Source organism: Lepidochelys kempii, chromosome 3, assembly GCF_965140265.1.
Source record: "Lepidochelys kempii isolate rLepKem1 chromosome 3, rLepKem1.hap2, whole genome shotgun sequence".
NCBI classification, from domain to species: domain Eukaryota; kingdom Metazoa; phylum Chordata; order Testudines; family Cheloniidae; genus Lepidochelys; species Lepidochelys kempii.
The window spans coordinates 99,527,869-99,548,396 of record NC_133258.1 but is presented as its reverse complement, the minus strand read 5'-3'; positions in this window follow the sequence as shown (position 1 = coordinate 99,548,396).

Below are 20,528 nucleotides of genomic sequence, written 5' to 3'. Positions count from 1 at the left end.
GGGGGGGGTCCTAAGCCGTGCCACACCGGGCCTCTTTGGGTCAAAGCTGAGAATGCCAAATTCAGGACAAACTGCTGAGAAATAGGCCAGACTCACCCGAAACTGGTGGTTATTCTATCATTAGATTATATCAAGCCAGTAACAAAAGTGGACTTCTGTCTTATCACAATGGTTAACAAGAAGCCAAAAAATGCAGTCTCCTTAGGTATCCCGGCCCTTGGCTCACCACCCAGACACTGGACTTTATGATGAGTGGTTACTGAAAACCAGTTTCATCAGATATAGGGTCCTTCCAATCCCAAGAGATCAGCCACTTAGCTAGGACAATATATAACTCAGATCTTACGCAGTAATCACTCTGATGCCAATCCCTTTGATAGCTAAAAACTAAAGGTTTAATAATAAAAGAAAAGAAGAATAGAGTTATTAATGGTTAATAGATCATATACATACAAGTGATTTTTCAGCATTCATAGATCAGGATAATAGCAGCAATGGGATAAACTGCTATCTTACAAAAGTCTATCTGGAAATTACCCAAGCATACTGGGCGTTCGTCAGTCCTTGTTCAAAGCTTCCTTGTTAGAAATCTAGTCCCGAGAAATGAAGCAGGAAATTAAGACAAGATGTTTTAGGGGTCTTTTATCTCCGCTGCATTGTGCATGGAATTTTACTGTCCCAAACAAAGCTCACAGTCTCTGTTTGTGGAAAGTTACTGGCCCAAAATGGAGTCCAGGGTCACATGAGCAGATCACATGTCCTAACATGCTTTGATGACACACAGGTGCAGCCATTGCCCATATTCTTGCTGAGGTGAAGCCTTACTGGAATTGATCAGTTTCTTCTATGGTCCATTGTTAGAGTGAAGTGTCCTTAATGGGCCATCAGTACATAGTTGTCTGGCTTTAATGTAAATTCTATTTGGGGAGAGGGTGGTGTTACCCAGGGATACAACACGTGTAGTATGCCAGTACATAGCCAATATTCATAACTCCAGATACAAAGATGATACATGTATATAAACAGAATAATCCTACTTAGCAAATCATGACTTTTCCGTTGACACCCTACATGACATACTTTGTACAAGATTTGTTGCAATTGTATAACAGTGGCAATATCAAAGGCATAAATGGTCATAGTTCTCTTGGGGGTGATGCTGTATGATTGACTAAGGTGCCTAAATCCAGGCCAGAGTGAGACTTCTATCACCCCTTGCATGGTCACAGCTGTGAACCCTCTTCTTGAGTTAGGTACCTAAGCCCTTTCATGCACAAAAATTAGGAGGTAGTGTTATGGCCCCCCCAGCTGTTACCCCAGTGATTAGAGCACTTACAAGGGCTATGAGAGACATAGGTTCAAATCCTTACTCTGCTTGATGTGGCACAGGAACTTGAATGTGGGTCTCCAACAGTGCAGCTGTGTGCTTTAGCCACTGGGCTATAGGGTTTTCGGGTGTAGACCCTTACAACATGATCCAAACCCAACAGGACCTGACTACAAGAGTCAGGATTGGGTTGGGTATGAAAACAACTCGACAGTCTCAGGTTTGGCTTGGCAGTGGTCTAGTCAGGTTCCAGTCATGCTTTAAAATTAGGCCCAAGCAGACCTCCATTCTGGATTAGGGCTTTCTCAGGCTGTCCTATTGAAGCTGTTCCATGTTGTCTGAATAATTTAATATTCACCAGGCCAGTAAAACTGAGTGACTCCATGGCTCAGTGGTAAGGGCACTCACGTGGAGCGAAACAATTCAAGTCCCTGTTCCTGTGATTGTTTAACCGGCATGGGCCAGCTGTGGGTTTACAATTGCAGTGTACATAGCAAATACCCCTAATTTAAATCAGTATTCTAGAAATGCCTCTTCATTATTTATTTCTGTCTAGGTCTTGAGGAAAGGGGAGGAGGAGCAGTTGTATGTCACTGTAGCAGGGTACTGCTGCAAAAGCACCTAATTAGCCCCTGCTCAGCCAGCTCCAATCAAGAGAAATAGATTGGAGCTGGTGTAACAGACATGGTGCCTTGCCTGGGGATTGGCTTCACCTGTGGGCCTCACAAGCCAGCAGTTATAAGGGCTGGGAGCCAGTATGAAGGGGGGCTGCCAGGAGAACAGGCAGTCTCCTGGCTGTGGGCTGACTGCTTGGGAAGGAGGGAACTAACCCTGTAAGCCTTGTACATAGTTCAACATTGGTGGTGGGAGAACTGTGGGTGTAAATAAAGCCATGAGTGCTGCATAACAGGAAGCCTCTCTGAGCTTTATTGGGGCAGTCAGCAGGCCCCAGGAAGAGGGGTGGGCAGAGGACCCTGTTACAGTCACCATGGAAAATGGTGTTTGATGCTGCTCCAGGCTCTTTAATGTTGCTTCTGTGTTTGGAGGCAAGTTTAAAATAAACAACCCTGAAAAAGAGTCACAACAGTATTTAACCCACACAGCTAGACTATGCTGCTCCTTTTCAACTTCTCCAACAATGATGACTTTCCAGTAGTCTGGCAAAGCTTCAAGTGCTTAGACAGTTCCTTGTGAAACTGTCACTAAGTAGTTGCTTAAAGAGTGGAATAGCACCATGTTCTAGCTGCATCATGCATGAGCAGCTTCTGAGTATCTTTTTCACACCTAAATTCTGATGCAAAGTAGCCTTGGACTGTTGGGAATTTCAGCTTCCATCCATTCAGTCACTGAGCTTATCCCTGAGAAATGTTGTTCACCTTGGCCCCAGTTCAGCAATCTATCCCTATTCCCTAACATTAAGCATTTGTTTAAGCTGCTCTTCTCGTTTCAGTAGAATTAAAACTGATCATGTGCTTAAGTGCTTTGCTGAATAGAGATGAATGTAAGCATGTGCTTAAATATTTTGCTGAACTGAGAACTTTTTTCTTTAATACATTGTTTATACATTATAAAAAGTGACCCAGATTCAACTGAAACTGAGTTTTATCCACAAGATCTAGATTGATTGCTATAGTTCTTTTGTTTGTTTTTGATACAGAAAGAAAGGAGAGCAGCCTTTCTTCCCCCCCCTTCCAAGATTTGAAAGTATCTTGTCCCGTTATTGGTCCTTTGGCTCAGGTGCCAGCCAGGATAGCTGAGCTTCTTAACCCTTTACAGGTAACAGGATGTCGCCTCTGGCCAGGAGGGATTTTATAGCACTGTATACAGAAAGGTGGTTACCCTTCCCTTTATATTTATGACAGCACTATTAGATAATGCAACTGGACCTTGACAGCAACCATGCAAAATATGACAAAGTGGCTAGTGATAACACAATCCAGTTGACTGCCCAATGGCCTTGAAATAGGAAGATATGAAGTGAGCAGCAATTCCATAGGTCTATTGTAGACTATACCTGAATGTTTTGTAAATTTCAAGCACACAAAATGTCAGTCAGAATGTTATGTCTGCACAAGGGTGTATTCTCTGACACTAAGCCCTGGTCTACACTTGGGGGGAGGGGGGAGTTGATGTAAGGTAAGCAACTTCAGCTACGAGAATAGCGTAGCTGAAGTCGACATACCTAGATCAACTTACCGCGGTATCTTCACAGCGGTGAGTTGACTGCTGCCGCTCCCCCATCGACTCTGCTTGCGCCTCTCACAGTGCTGGAATTCTGGAGTTGACGGGAGAGCGCTTGGGATTGATTTATCGCATCTAGACTAGACATGATAAATCAACCCCCAATATATCGATCGCTACCCACCGATCTGGAAATGATTACTAAGGCATAGGATCTCTATTTTTATCAAATTTGCTACCTGTTAAAGAATCAAATTCTCCTCAGAGGGTTTTTATTACCACTATAATTTAGGAAGGGTAAACCCTAAGGTTTGCATTCCTAAATTGCACTCTATCCATTAAAGGCCCCGTATCATAATGAATTTCTTTTGTCCAAGGACAGTTGAATGAAACTCCCTCTGGAGCACATCAGTGTAAACATCACTGCTTGCTAGGATAGAAGAGGCAATGAAAGGAATAAACTCTCCTCTGGCGCTGAGCTTACTCGCTGCTATTTTTCTCACAGCTGTTGCTAGAATGGGAAGTGGGAGATTGAAGCCGGGAATTTGTCCTGTTTCTCTTGCATGTTAGACCATAACACTGAACAAAGGGCCATTGAATCAACCCTTATAACTGAGTGCTCTGTTTTAATGGCCCTTCCCCTGTTTTGCACCTCTTATTTCAGATCAGTTTTCTTTCACTGAAAGAATATTTGTGTTTCTTGTATCCTCTTTTTTCTGTAGATTTTTTTCTAGCTGCTGTTCTATGATATGACCTGAGACCTACTTTTCTTTCAGATTATTTCACTTTTGTTCATGTACATGTTTGTACATGCAAGCCCTATTACATGGATCATGTGGTACCAATTGTTTTTTTTAAAAATAAAGGTTTATAATGTTTAATCCAAACCTTTTTAAAAGGTGGTAGTCTTCAGGGTTAGGACTTTCAAGCAAGAAAAAAATTAAATAAAAGAGAGCATACATCCCAAAAGTAATTTACTTGGTTATTTTCTGCAGTCCCTTTGTTATTACTTTAGATACATTCTTAGATGTTAGCTGATTCCCTCATAGCCGATCTTCTGCTGTAGGCAACACTAAAACCATAAATTGCTAATATCAGTATATTAACATGAAATGACAGAGTAGTGTAAGCAGAGTCAGAATGAGCTCTACCCTGACATCTGGTGGTGAGCTGTAGAAAAGGACTTCAGGGGCTGAACTCATTTGCATGGGCACACCTGCCTAGCATGATGGACTGCTTGCCCAAATGGTCACTTTGGCTGCTGTGGGATCCCCAGTCTCTCTGTTACTGGGGCATGAGTAATAAAGGGTTGTTATCCTGGTTATGTGAATCAAGGACAGTAGAACTGTACTTGGTATTTTATGACGGAGGGACTCATCCTCAACTAAATAGCACTTGCTAGGCAAGGGACATGAGTTCCAAAATGCAAAGAATTGAGAGAGGCTGGGGATAGGTATGTGTACATGGTAGTGTGGGCCCTTTGTGAGGGTGCTAAACACTACTTTAACTTCTCTTCTGTCCACAGTATAATAACAGAGCTAATTTTGGCTCCCTTGGGAGTCTTGTTACAACTTGTCTTCAGAGTGATTTTAGCTCTGACACCTAGGTCTAAGCATTAGACCTACTTTGGGCTAGTGGTGCACCAGCACTGAGGCTCCCCCTACTACCAGCTAAAAATCACTGAGAGCTGAAATCACTAAAGAGCTGAAGTTGCTGAGAACTGTGTTAAGTAGGGGGGGCCTGAAGACAAGTTGGTGAGAGGACAGCTAGCGCGGAGAGTGGAGCGGATAGCTGGGCAGCTGGCAGAGAGGAGCGGACAGCTACCGGAGAGTGGAGCAGATAGCTGGGTGGCTGGTGGAGAGGAGTGGACAGCAGGACAGCTAGCGGAGAGGCGTGGAGAGTGGAGCGGACAGCAGGGCAGCTGACGGAGAGGCGCGGCTGGTGGTGAAGACTGCAGCAGAACCCATGGAGAGGTGTGGCACTTGGCCATCGACCCAGGCAGCAGAGCATGTAAGATGCCCCCCATACCTCCCTCCACTTCTACCCAGGCTTGGAGGTAAACTCTGCAGATGAACTTCTGAACTCTGGGGGGCTGCACTGACCAAGGACAGAAACTGGGGTGAGGGGGAGAGAGTGACTATTGGGTTGCTGGACTTAAGACCCTGAGGGGAAAAGGACACTGCCAAACTTACTTGGGGGTGGGTCTTTTGCTCATGGTTGGTGTTATGAATCCTGTTTGTGGTGTTTTCCCAACATAATACAGCATTGTTTCCCTCCTTTATTAAAAAGCTTTTGCTACACTCAGACTCTGTGCTTGCGAATGGGAAGTATTGCCTCTTAGAGGCACCCAGGGGGGTGGTATATAATTGTCCCAGGTGGGGTGGGTGGGGGCTTGAGCCGGTTTTGCATTGTGTTATTGAAACGGAACCCCTAGATACTGAATCCGTCCATTGTTGCTGCCAACTCTGATGGGCAGAAGGGTTACAGTAGGAATGCTCAGGGATTTATAAATCACAAAGGCTTAATTCTTTGGTTTGAATCCAGCCCAGATGACTAGAAGTTGTTACCATCTGATGGCAGTCAGTGGCCTATGTAAAATGAGTTGGTGGTCCCAGTCCAATTCCCTGGGGAGAGGTGCCGACATGACAAATAGCACAACCACAGTTGACGATAACTGAAACCTATGTTGGCATTCACACTAATGAAGCCAAAACCTGAACAGAAATAGGATGTCAATTGGTTATATATTCTTGAGGTATTCCATCCAGATCTGTATTAACAACCATTAGTGGGTATGGAGAATGAGGGCAATATCTGTATTATTTGTTATGAATATCTTATGTATTTCACTTTATAGGCTTGATATTATTCTGTTTTAATACACAGAGTTAAATCAAAGGAGTTTGTTAGGGATTTAGAAAGAGATGGAGGATAAACTGTCTATACAGTTAGGGAGTAGTAGTTTGTTAGGGATAATAAGCAGGAAATGAAACAATGACACAGATAATAGACCTCCAAAGAGAATACCAAGCATTTTTAAGAGAACAACATGGGCGCTATTCATCAGAAATGCCTACCTACCTGACTTCAGTCAGGTTAACAGATTTATTTTCCCAAGGCCAGTGCTTAGGATCAAAAGGGATATTAAAACCCTTTGCCTAGAGAGAAAGAGCGAGGAGCAGGCAACAGCTGCTGGAGGTGAGATTCTGACAGAGAGACACTGAGAGAAGGCATCAGTGCAGTGTTTCTCGCAGACAACAAATAGCGGGTGTGGGCCACGTGGAACTCACCCACAACTTCCAAGGAAAGGATAAAGTTAAGGTCAGGCCCAGGTGTGTAGGCCATTTGTTGTTTTAAGCCATTTCTTTGTTCACTGTGTACCTGGGGTGAATAAATCATACGTTTGTTTTGATAAAACTATTTTGAGTCAATTTAATCCGCTGTTGGTCACAGGTTCCTGAAGAGAAGTTTTATTGCAGGTGCTAAGTACAGATGGGCCTGTGACGTTTACAGAGTTGGGAAACTGGGGCTGCCACCAGTCTGACTGGAATCCAAGGATAGTTGAACCGGGGCGGGGGTTTGCATCCTTCAGAGAGTGAAGGAAGCCAGGCCTGTCGCCTGAGGGATGCATTCAGGAAAGACTGAGAGGAGGTTGAAAATGCAGTTCACCCTCCAACCATGACAGTGGACTAGGTACACTATGATTTCCCATGGCATTGGCTCCATGGGCATACATTATTTGTTTTTAAAAAAATCTCAAAATTAAGTGATATCAAAATAAGCCTAAGAAGACTGATCGATAGAATTGCTGATAAACATATGGGTTTTTGCATTGGAATTTAAATGTCAAAAAGGTATTTGCTGCTGTACAAGACATAAATGAAGGTATAATCTCTGCCTTGTAGAGTTTATAGATATAGATGGAAGACCCAGAAATTGAAGCTAAATTGGAGTTAATTTTATTCACATGAGACAGCTTTAACTAGCACTGTGTTTAACATTTGAAGGGCTTATTGAAGGAATAAGTTGTCAGGTGTGAAGGTGGACACCTGGTTTGTTGTGGTTGGGTGGGTCTTCCAGGCATGGATATTCAAGCTGATAGGAAAGAGCCATCAGTCTGGATAGAGGGGCGATGTGTAAGTCAGTGGACTCCCTTCAAGTTCAAAGGCAGTTTGATCAGGCCCAAAGTGAGCTTCTGTTGAAGCAGGAACTACTGTCATATACATGCTTGTGCACCACCTAGCAAATGGATCACAATCTGGTTATGGCCTTTAGTCACACCACAATTTAAGTGTTTAAAATGAATATCAGCACTGCCTTCTAACAAGCAACATCTGAGTGTGAGACTCCTTGTGTCTGTGTAAGATTTGGTTAATCTAAAGTTTGATACATTATTAATTTGTGGGTTTTAAACCTGTCAGAATAATTGACAGACACTAACCCTCATAAGAAATAAAAGGTCAGCAAGCAGTGAAGAAAGTCACATAATGCCAAAATAGGAATGAATTCCTGACCCTTATGAATGTATCCAACATCACAGTGTCTATCTCCAAAATATTATAGGAGAATCATATTTCCAGGTTTTATTACTGTAGGATAAATTGTCAGCAATAAACAGCAATTAAAACAAACTGACATTTTACAAAATAAATCTTAACATTTTGGTATGTATCTAATGTATACAGCTGACACTATGAAAAATAACCAGTCTACCATAAAAATGACTCACTTTAAAAACAATAACAACAAAAGAACCATATAACTCAGCTGGAGTTCACACAACAGGAAAGGGGGGAAAATGAATACTCTTCTCCATAGCTCCCAAAACCAGCAGGCTTACATCATAATAAACAAAAGCTGAAGGCGATTACATCTCCAAGCATTTTGTTAATAACGGAAACTGTGTTTAATAATCAAAAACAGTAAAACCGCAGATGAGCTTTAATTAAAACTACATATTCCCCCTTAAAACAGGTTCCTATTCAAATGACCAGCTGTTTCACTGCACCATCAGAACAAAAATGTTTTCATTCGAAAACTTTCTAACACTTGACACTTGCTGAAAACACAATTTCAGCTCACTTAGTGTCTTGCCTCTTGTTTACTGTTGATTTAGGTTTTATTTACATGGGAAATCAAATATACTAAACCTCTTTGTATAAATGCTTAGAGACTGGCATTCCTCAAAGCAGGCTGTTTGGTATACTGTGGGAATTCATAGTGGTATGTGATCAGGAAAAACAGCTATAGAGCACAAAAAGCAGATGCCTGTACAAACTCCACTCCTTTCTTCTTTTTAATCCACTTGTTCATGGATGAGAGAGGCCCCAAAAAACTTTAACAAGTTATTTAGCCCAGAGAGGTCACCTCTGCTCTGCTGTAGCCCACTATTTGGGACTGGAATAGACAAAAGGCTGTCACTTTCCTGACATGTCAACATCAATAAGGACATCATTTTGAGAAAATTGGAACTTGCACCCTTGCTCCAATGCACTATGTACAAACATAGATGTGAGGATAGGTGTACTATTTCTTTAAAAGTGTAGCAGGAAGCCAGGCAAGACTCATGAGGAAGGTTCTAGGCAGGAGTGTATAGTGAAGCAAACACACAGTCGCTTTAGGGGTAATGCTTTCTTTAATCTAATTAAGTTCCTTGTTCAGTGTTATAAGAAACCAACTCTTTCTGTGTTTCTTTACCATTGTTCCATACAAAAACTTCCTTTGTTTATTCTATATTTATTCATATGTATGACACCTATTTAAAGGTCAGTGCTAGAATCAGCTCTCAGCAATCGCAATAGATAATTATTCTGCCCTAAGGAATTTACAGACACTAACTGCACCCCATGTCTTCCACGTACTAGCCAATTTACAGATGAAAAACTGAGATACAATAAAGTTATAGGTTTCAGAGTAACAGCCGTGTTAGTCTGTATTCGCAAAAAGAAAAGGAGTACGTGTGGCACCTTAGAGACTAACCAATTTATTTGAGCATAAGCTTTCGATGAAGTGAGCTGTAGCTCACGAAAACTTATGCTCAAATAAATTGGTTAGTCTCTAAGGTGCCACAAGTACTCCTTTTCTTTTTAGTAAAGTCATAATTCTGCTCACATTGAAGCCAATAGCAAACTCCCATTGGGCCCTCTGTGATTTGTTCAAGGTCATACCAAAGACCTGGGAATAGTTAGGAGTCCTGGCTCCGATTCCGCCACTGTAATCACTGCATATGTGCCATAATTTTAACTACAGGAGATGTAGTTGCCAAGCCTCTCATGTTGTGCTGTGACTATGGCTAGTGCTGTTTTAGCCATAGACAAAAATGACACTGTTGTTATTTCATACCAGTATATGCATTTGGTATGGGAGCATCAATTTTTGCTAAACCATTCTATGCAGATTGGATGTGATGCAACGAATCTGTCTTGAAAATGGTGATTCAAGATTAAGAGGCTGGAGCGAAATGAAACCTGTATTTGTTTTCATCTCTTGTAAGCTCAGGCTGTGTTAATGGGTTACTATGCTCCAAAGATTTTCAGATATGGGAATTATTCAGTTTTGTAATTATCACCTTCCTCCGCCGATATCTGAAGTTTCCAGAGCTATGACTTGTTAATGTGCTTTGTCATTAGAATGTCTAAGCCCTGATGTGTAGTTACACATCCCTTTTGGTATGCCCAAGACAGCTTCACCATTGCTTTCGGGCTAGCCTGAGCTGGAAGGCTTAGATCTGAGTAAGGAGAGGTGTATAACTGCACTGCCTCAGGAAGAGTCCTGGGAAGGAATTGTGACCAAATGTCTTCCTTGCTCCAGGTGGAAATCAATTTACTGCATCCTGAGGGTGCAACTTACTCCCGCCCTGCCTACTTGTCCCATGTTTAGGAGGGGAGAGAATGGGAAGAAGAGGAGCTTAGGCTCCATTTCCCCACTCACCTGTTCATGGATTGAGTATGCCCCCGTCCACTCTCCACTGCCATACTTGGACCTGTGCAACGACAGGAGGAGGGATTGTGATTTTAATCTCCTTCTTCCAATGTGTGGCCATGTTACGGTATATTGTAAAAAGCCTGTGGACAGGGGAGAAGCAGTAGATGTGGTATATCTTGACTTTAGTAGGCTTTGATACTACTTCACATGAACTTCTCATAGACAAACTAGGGAAATATAACCTAGATGGTGCTACTATAAGGAGGGTGCACAACTGGTTGGAAAACCATTCGCAGACAATAATTATCAGGCTTTCACAGTCAACCTGGAAGGCATATCAAATGGGGTCCTGCAGGGATCAGTTCTGGGTCTGGTCTGTTCAATATCTTCATCAATGATTAAATAATGGCATAGAGAGTACACTTATAAAGTTTGTGGATGATACCAAGCTGGGAGTGGTTGCAAGTGCTTTGGAGGATAAGATTATAATTCAAAATGATCTGGACAAACTCGAGAAATGGTCTGAAGTAAACAGAATGAAATTCAACAAGGACAAATGCAAAGTACTCTACTTAGGAAGGAACAATCGGTTGCACACATACAAAATAGGAAATGGCTGCCTAGGAAGGAGTACTGCAGAAAGGAATCTGGGGGTCATAGTGTATCACAAGTTAAATATGAGTCAACGGTGTAACGCTGTTGCCAAAAAAGCAAACATTATTCTGGGATGTATTAGCAGGAGCGTTGTAAGCAAGACACAATAAATAATTTTTTTGCTTTCCATGCAGGCCTAAACTGGAATATTGTGTCCAATTCTGGGTGCCACATTTCAGGAAAGGTGTGGACAAATTGGAGAAAGTCCAGAGAAGAGCAACAAAAATTATTAAAGGTCTAGAAAACATGACCTATGAGGGAAGATTGAAAAAATTGGGTTTGTTTAGTTTGGAGAAGAGAAGACTGAAAGGGAACATAACAGTTTTCAAATGCATAAAAGGTTGTTACAAAGATGAGGGAGAAAAACTGTTCTCCTTAACCTCACATCCCTGCGCTTCCCGCAGCTCCCATTGGCTAGGAACACTGAACTGTGGCCAGTGGGAGCTACATGGGGCTGTCCCTGAGGACGGTCCAAGTCAGCAAAGTGTCTCATGGCCCACAATCAGATTATCCACCACTGGTCTAGATAATACTTATTCCTGCCATGAGTGCAGGGGGGTGGACTAGATGACCTCTTGAGGTACCTTCCAGTCCTATGATTCTATGGACCTAGTTAATAGGCTTGAACTGTTCATCCCTTTATCTTGTGACCAACCCATTCAGAACAGACTAGAAAATATACTAATCACATAGATATACCTCAGATTTCAGAGTAACAGCCGCGTTAGTCTGTATTCGCAAAAAGAAAAGGAGTACTTGTGGCACCTTAGAGACTAACCAATTTATTTGAGCATAAGCTTTCATGAGCTATAGCTTACTTCATCAGATGCATACTGTGGAAAATACAGAAGATGGTTTTATACACACAGACCATGAAAAAATGGGTGTTTATCACTACAAAAGGTTTTCTCTCCCCCCACCCCACTCTCCTGCTGGTAATAGCTTATCTAAAGTGAACACTCTCCTTACAATGTGTATGATAATCAAGGTGGGCCATTTCCAGCACAAATCCAGGTTTTCTCCCCCCCGCCCCACCCCACTCCCACTCTCCTGTTGGTAATAGCTTATCTAAAGTGATTACTCTCCTTACAATGTGTATTTCCCCTTGTTTATTCCTCCCCCCCACCCCCACTGTTCCTCAGACGTTCTTGTTAAACCCTGGATTTGTGCTGGAAATGGCCCACCTTGATTATCATACACATTGTAAGGAGAGTGATCACGTTAGATAAGCTATTACCAGCAGGAGAGTGGGGTGGGGGGAGAAAAAACCTTTTGTAGTGATAAACACCCATTTTTTCATAGATATACCTGTTATTCAGACTCTAACTTAAAATATGTGTGACAGCAAAAATAAAAAGTATATACTGGGGATTGTTACCAAATATGTCAGATACTGAGAAAGAGCTCTGAGTTGTACTCAGAATCAGTGAATGGGTGGCACCATTCTCCATGAAGGAAGGGCATGGTTTAGAGAACTCTGGTTATCAAAAGCATGTAACTGGAGCTGCAGTGCTATTCCCTTATAGTATTCACAGATGGATGGGACTATGGTTACTGGTACTTGCTTACTATATTTTAGAGTTTTTGGGAACCATTTTGTTCTAATATTTGTCCTTTGATCACTTGATCTAGATCAAAGTGTTACTAACACAACAGATATTACAGATATCTGATACATGATAAGTCAGATTTCCGCTATACAGAGACACAGGCCCAGATTTTTAAAGCTACTTAGGTGTTGCACTGCCTAACTGATTTAGGAGACTAAATCTCATTTTCATTGATAGTCAGTGGGATTTTTGCTCCTGTGTGTTTAAATCTCTTTTGAAAATGAGATTTATGCTCCTAAATCGGTTAGGCATTGCAACTCTGAGCAGCCATGCCCAAATACCTTTAAAAATCTGGGCCATAATACTTTTTATACTGAGGTTTTCAAAGCAAGTACTTACAGTACATACATATTTTAGATAACTGTGTTCTTATTCATAAATCCATGTAAACTGTAGATTATTTGTCTCCCAATTGTTTAAGGGTTGCTCCCAGATTGGAGATAATTACCTCCTATAATCCATGTGTCTGTTACACTGTAAACTCTTCAGGGAAGGGGCTATTTATTTGTGTCTTTTACAGCACTGAGCATATTGTTGGCACTTAATAATTAGCAAAACTCGTGTGTGTGTGTGAACATAACACTTGAAACTTGAATATTTTCCAGGACAGCACTAAAACCAGTGTTGAGTTTTCTTGTTTGTTACCCTTTCATTTCAGTTGGAAATGGGTCTGAACCAAAACAAGAAGTCCAAATACCCCTGAACTTTTGAAATCCAAACCCAGGTGTGAATTTCTCAGATGGCTCTTCCCTCTGTAATAGACTCATTAGAACTCTGAATCCAGACACTCTCAAACTCTGCAGAAGGAGGTAGAGTGATTTGAAACCTGAGTTAGTCTGTGCCCTTCTCTAATCTCAATATTAATTTTTATCTAGCACACAGCTTGCTTTATCAACGAATGTGCTATGTTAAAATGGAAAGGAAAAAATGAATTCTAAATATTTATTAAAAACTCCATTGTGAAATGGAGAAAAGACATGTTATATTAGAACATGGACTTTTTTTCCTATGACTAATTATCATTTTTCCTTTTCATCACGTTTAGGCTCCAATCCTGTAAACACTAAACATGTGTTTATCTTTACTGCTTGACTTAATACAGCTACTTGTGTGACTGAAGTTAGGCATGTGCTTCAGTGTTTGCAACATAGAAGCCATTTCAGTGTTTCAGAGGACATTTATATCAAACCTGTGAGTTTTGGGGTGGGGGATTTAGGAACAGAATAATTGCCACATAAAACAGGCTATTGGTCCATCTGCTTTGATATCCTGTTTCTGCCAAAGGCCAATAACAGAAAGACACAAATCCTCCTTGTGCACCTGATTTTACAATATTATCTAAAGGGAGAATTTTTTTCAATGAAATGTATACCTAAATTACTTGATGGAATTAGTAGAATCCAGTGAATAAAAGTCCAGTAGGATGGAATCAATCACACAGGGCTAGCATACAGTCTTAAAATTAATAACAGCTGGTGGTATTCCACACACAAATGAAATTCAAAGTGTTTAAGAGAAAGAAATTGACATTGCACAAACTGTTTCCCAGCATTTTAATTTTGTTCAACTCTGCTTTTGGTGTGTTGCAAACATTCCAAGTTAGTCAAAACAAACTGCATAGAAAAATAAATACAGGAAAGGACCACCCTCCTCTTCTGGAATACATACATTTGGAGGGGCAAGTGTGTATTCCTAAATAGATACAATTCCCACTGGAATTAGAGGGAGCTTTGCCTACACACAGACTATAGTAGGAATTTTGCCCATGTAAGAACTACAGGATCAGATCCTAAGGATTTTTTATATAGAAATAGAGGGCAATCATTATGCATTCAGAACTAGACAGTTCACACTGAAATATTGTAAATACCAGCAGTTCATATTTCTCATAAACAGTTTCAGAAACAAAAACATGCAGAAGTTTTAACTGTGTATCTATAAAGCTGTCTTTCTTTTCCACATCCTTCAAATGAGCTTGTCAGATATTTGTTCCACAGTTTGAAAACGTCTTAAGCTCACTGTTTTTTCCCTTTCTCCTCCCCTTTTATCTCCTGTAGAATACATCAATTTAATGCAAATGCTATGGATGGGGGAAGTTTTATGTTCATCAATTTAAAAGAAAGTCGTGCCCATTCTAATCAGCATATCACTCCAAAAGCTCATGTGGAAAGAAACATTTTTGCCTTATATAAATTCTGAAATATGCTTGAATGCTGGGGCATCTCTGAGTCTTACCGTTGGTGCCTGCATCTTGCGGAAAGGTGAGATTGTTTGTGATGCTGGCAGACTGAGAGCCTATTTGCAAGAGAGAGTTTCCACCTTGCTTAAATGATTATTCAAACTCAGTGGAAAAACTTTGCTCTGTAAATGCTTTACACACATTTTACAAAGTGCTGTTTTATTAAATGTTATGGGCTTGATTCTCCACAGGGTTACACCAGTGTGACGCTGAGATTTCAGTGAACTCACACTGATGGAAAACTGGTGCAGCACTTTGGCAAATCAGGTCTCAAAGCTCATCGGACAGTTGATAAGCCAGTATAATATCATGAGAGAGGAGAGGACTAAGTATTCCAGTGAATAATATGCTCACCTCTCACTGCAGCAGATAACCCTTTTTACCGTAATTATTGACAAGATGTTGTATAAATCCTAGGGCACAAAGGATTGGTGGAAAACTGTAAAGGTTATGCATAGTATGCTAGAAGTGTCTGCAAAGGACAGAGAGATGTTTCTAAGAGAGAAACTTGCATTTTTCATAAAATAGAATGCTATTTGATGGCAATTTACCAGAAGAAGGGATGTCTTTTCTTGTGAAATGTGGAGGATACCACACTTAGCTGTAAATAACCAAGTTTTTTTATTTTTAGAGAAAATATGAATGAAGCTTTCTACCTGATCCTACTTCTGTGGAGGTGAATGAAGGGCAAAACTCCCATATTTGCCGGTGGGAGCAAGGTTGAGCCATTTGATGAGATTGCAAGTTTGATGATAAAAGGTAACTGTGTAGATGTAATATACTTTTGTAAGGTTTTTGAGTTTGTACCTCACAACATTCTGATTATAAAATCGGTACTACACCATATTAATAAAGCACATGTTAAATGGATTAAGAACTGGCTGACAAATCTCAAAAAGTAGTTGTCAGTGGGGAATCATCATCAAATGGGGGTGCGTCTAGTGGAAAAGCTATTTGACGTTTTCATCAATGATCTAGAAATAAATATAAAATCACTGTTGATTAAAACCTGTAAAAATAAAACAAGGAGTGGACGAATGGCATGATGAGGACAAGGCAGCAGAGTAACCAGAATTACTTGGTAAGCTTGGGCCTCATTCAAACAAAATGCATTTTAATACAGCCAAAGTTATACATTTAGGAACAAGGAATACAAGTCAGGTCTACAGAATGGAGGGCTGTATCCTGGAAAGCAGTGACTCTGAACAGAACTTAAGGGTTATAGTGGACAAGCAACTAAACAAGAGCTAGACTTTTGCTGTGGCTAATTGTGATTCGTGGAAGTATGAACAGTGGAATAACGAATAAGAGTAGGGAGGTGATTTTACCTCTGTACGATATTGGTGAGACAGATACTGGAATATTGTATCCAATTCTGGTAATCCCATTTTAAAATGAATGTTGAAAAATTCGAGAAGGTGCAGAAAAGAGTCACACACATGATTTGAGGACTGGAGAAAATGCCGGACAATGAGAGACTTAAAGAGCTCAATCTGTTTAGTTTATTAAAAAGAAGATTAAGGAGTGGATTGATTACAGTGTGTAAGAACCATCATGGAGAAAAGATACCATGTATTAAAGGGCTCTTTAATCTAGTAGAGAAGTGTCTATAACAAGAACCAATGGCCAGACAATTTCAAATTAGAAATAAGGTACGCATTTTTAACAGTAAGAGTGATTGATCACTGGAACAAACCACCAAGAAAAGTGGTGGATTCTCCATCTCTTGATGTCTTCAGATCAAGACTGGCTGCCTTTCTGGAGTATATGCCTTGGCCAAACACAAATTATGGTTTAGCCACAAGTTACTGAGCTCAATACAAGCATAAATGTGTGAGATTTAATGGTCTGTGATCTACAGGAGGTCAGACTGTAATGATCTAATGGTCCCTTCTGGCCTTAAAACCTATGACTCTATAATTGTCAAGTACTTGGTTTTGTAATAGTTAATGAACTTTGACTGCCAGAGCTTGATATGCTTTGTTGAGATTTGCATTTTGCTTCTGTTACATTGTAAAGAGGATATTTGGGCAGTTAATTTAATTAGTTTCTAGCTTTAAAAAATGTTATTGATATAATGTTTCCACCTCCAAGGAAGACAGGAAGTGGACAAAGAGATTAAAAGATCCTTTTAGTATAGATTATGTGACTCACTAGCATGTTTCTCTTGTGGGTAGAGACAGCTATATATTTTGGATCTATATAGAAACATGCATGTCTCTTTGATAATCTGAGGACAAATGTACCTGATAATGTGGGAGACAAATTGTCCCAAGGGCTTTCCTTCCTATCAGAATCACCTATCTTGCCTGGTTTCTGCTTTAGCCAGCTGCTCATTATCCAGGGGCTGATCTTTGCTAGGCAGTAAGAAAGCTGGGAGATGGTACTGTTTACGTTTGACATACAGGAAATTTAGGGCTGTGTGTCATCTTTGTACTTCAGCAGCTCACCTGATCTCCTAATGGCTTCATACAGATGCTGAATAACATGGGGCAGAGAATTAAACCTTGTGTGTCTTTGGAGGTGGATGAACGGTTGCCCATAACAACACTCTGGGTTTGATCTGAAAGAAAAGGCTGAAAGCATTTCAGGGCATTTCCACTGAACCCTGAAGTTTTCTTAGAGGTTAATTATTTGATGAGTAGCTGTATGAGCAGTCCTGCAGAGGTCTAGCAGGGGATGTACTTCTCTTGTCTTCGGACCAGCATACATCATTCCACAGAGAAACAAGTGCTTTCTCCATAATACCATGCCCTGGGCTGAAACCAGACTGAGAAGCATCCAAAATAGCTACAGTTGGTAGGGAGCACTGGAGACTGGTTTTTTATTTTATTTTATTAGCTGCTCAATTATTTTGCTTAAAAAGGAGAGACCGGAGTCCAAGATCTCTAGTATTAAGCAGTGTCTTTAGTATTGCTCGGGCTATTGCATGATTGAGGCTGGATGATAAAAAACACATTTTGTACAGAAGGGAATCATAGTACTGCTGCCCTCCTTCTGAACAGTGTTACTGGAATTAAAAATAGTCAAGCCTAAAATGTCTGTTTAAACTGAAATGTTTTTTTATCTAAAAGATTGAGTTATTTCTCTAAGGAATGTAAATGAACTTTGTGTCTTGCCAAAAGGTAACTAATTAAAAGATGGTCTACGAGAGCAATTATGGAAATTTTTAAATGTCTTTCCTAAATCAACATTAATATAAAAAACCTTGCATATGGGAAACTGTGTTTTTTATCTGCATTAAACTCTTTGAAATTTTGGCAGTGGGAAAGGGCAGAGATTCCTTTACTAGTTTGGAGGAGGAATTTAGGATTGACTCTCAGTTGTCCCAGAATTGTTCAGTTCTAATTCTACCATCATCGACCCTTTCGGCCAATTCTGCTCTAGGACATACTCATTTGGATTTCACTTTCTTCAGTGTGTGCATCTGAGGAGAAAATTTGGGCTTTTGTAAGGAAATCAGACCTTTTTGCCCTCGCTGCTGAATAATATAGAATAAATGACACACTATTTTCCAAGTCCCAGTGGTATTTTTTTCAAGTTAATAGTAAAAATGACATGAGAGTCAAAGTTGTACAGCTACAGACTAATGGGGAAATGCTGTAGAGGAACTACCTTACAAAGAACTGTGACAGAGGTCTGACGGATATAACAATATCCTGCAATATTCTGGACAAATTTTATGGAATTAAGTTAAACCTTACAGAATTAGGTTTAAATATTTTAGGAGTTCATTGTAGTAAAATGCAAATGTTTATGTACTGCTGAGGAATTGTATGTATTTCCATGGGGGAGGGGAACCCCAGCCCTCTGGGAACTACGAACAATGTGGGGTGGTTAGGCAAATTCACTCAGGTTGTAACACCTCTAGAGAGTGCCCATCACCTGGAGAGAGTCTTGTATGTTCTGGTTCAAACTGGATTCTCCAGGGACCAACAGACAAAGAGAAGACTTTTGGTTAAATGGCCTGAGTTAAAGCTGACTCAGGGCCTTCTTTCTGATCCAGCAAATGGGACAGGACATCTGTTCCAAGGGGGCCCCCCTATCCTTAGGCAAGGGTTGGAATGTTGGAATGTCTTTGACCCACTGAGGCCCCGTAAGACTTGGGAGCTAGTTCTGAACTGGAGCTGTGATGAACATATGACCAGAGAAAAAAACCACTGTGTGTGCTTTGAAGGATTAATCACAAACCATTTCCCTTGTTGGAGTTCGGGGGTGATCTCTGGTAAGCTTATTAGCATGCATGTAACTTCTTTTATTGTTTTTAACATGTTTTCTCTGTAACACTTTTACCTTAAGAATAAAAGTGCGTGTGTAGAAAGAGCTGTAAGGTAACTTATAACTGTTGGCAATTACACTGTTATTAGTGTCCGAAGAGAAAGCATAGTGCAGATGTTGGCCATTTAGGCGGCTTGTCCTTTGCTGGGGATAGGCAGGGAACTGTGCAGTGTGGAAATACCCTGGTCAGGAGGAAGAGAGATGCGGTCTCCATGCAAGAGAGGTGACGGCTGGTGAGCTGGAAGCCTGGAGTGGGTGCTGTCGCTGGACCATGGAGTGGGAATACTGGTGCAGTTGACCTGAACTGTGACAGAAACAGTGGAGGGAAATATGGAGTGGAGCTGATTTGCCTTTATTGGAATAATAGGAAAAGATTATAAATTATGAGCAACACAATTCCTTTCCGTGAAAAATGTGCATAAGAGGGAAACATGAATACAAAATTCGCATGGCTCTGATGCCACGCAACAGCTAAGGCATTTTCTGCTAGGAGGGAAAGGGCTAACAGTCTAATGGAGTGAGTAGGGGCAGCATCTCCTAATGGCATGGAATCTGAGGATCCATGAGGAATCATGGTCCCTTGCCTGTAATCCTTGGGATAGCCACATGGAGTTCCATTTCCTCTGTACTGATCCCTAGTCACCTCACCCTCTGGCAGCATGGTGGGCTCTGTGTCGGTGCTACCATTCGTCTGCCGCTGTGCACTAAAGGAGGACAGAAGTTGTAGACAGAGAGTTAACACTCAGGAGAAACATGGGAAAATCTGTGTTTCTGCTAGAGGGATGCTGTTCCCTAAATCACCCCAAGGGGTTTTCACAGGCTGCAGGATGGGGGAGGAACATGCTGCATAGGCTTCATTCCTCCTTTGCCTGAGATGATATGCCCTGTTGAAATGTAACTTCAGTAGTACTGTGGTTTAGCTTCCCTCTTTACCCCACAATGGAAGGGAATATGGGGCCTGTTGTGTTAATAATTAAGCCTGATTTTAAAAAATAATTATTATTTGATGCTCGAGATGGCAAATTTTAATGGGAGTTTTACATGGAAGAATCATTTACCAACACACAGTATGGTGGAAATGTAATATTCAGAATCAGAACTGTGTGCAAACCAGTATCATGGAAATCAAAACTAATATGGAAATAAATTTCGTTATGATCCTTTACTGTTATTAGACTTAACTATAGAAAGAAAGTGAAGCTTGGAGGGAAATACTGTAACACACATCTGAGTAGTTGCTATACACTCAATAGTCATGGACTGGAATGAATCAGACACATCTAGTTAAACTAACTGAAATATGAATGACATACGG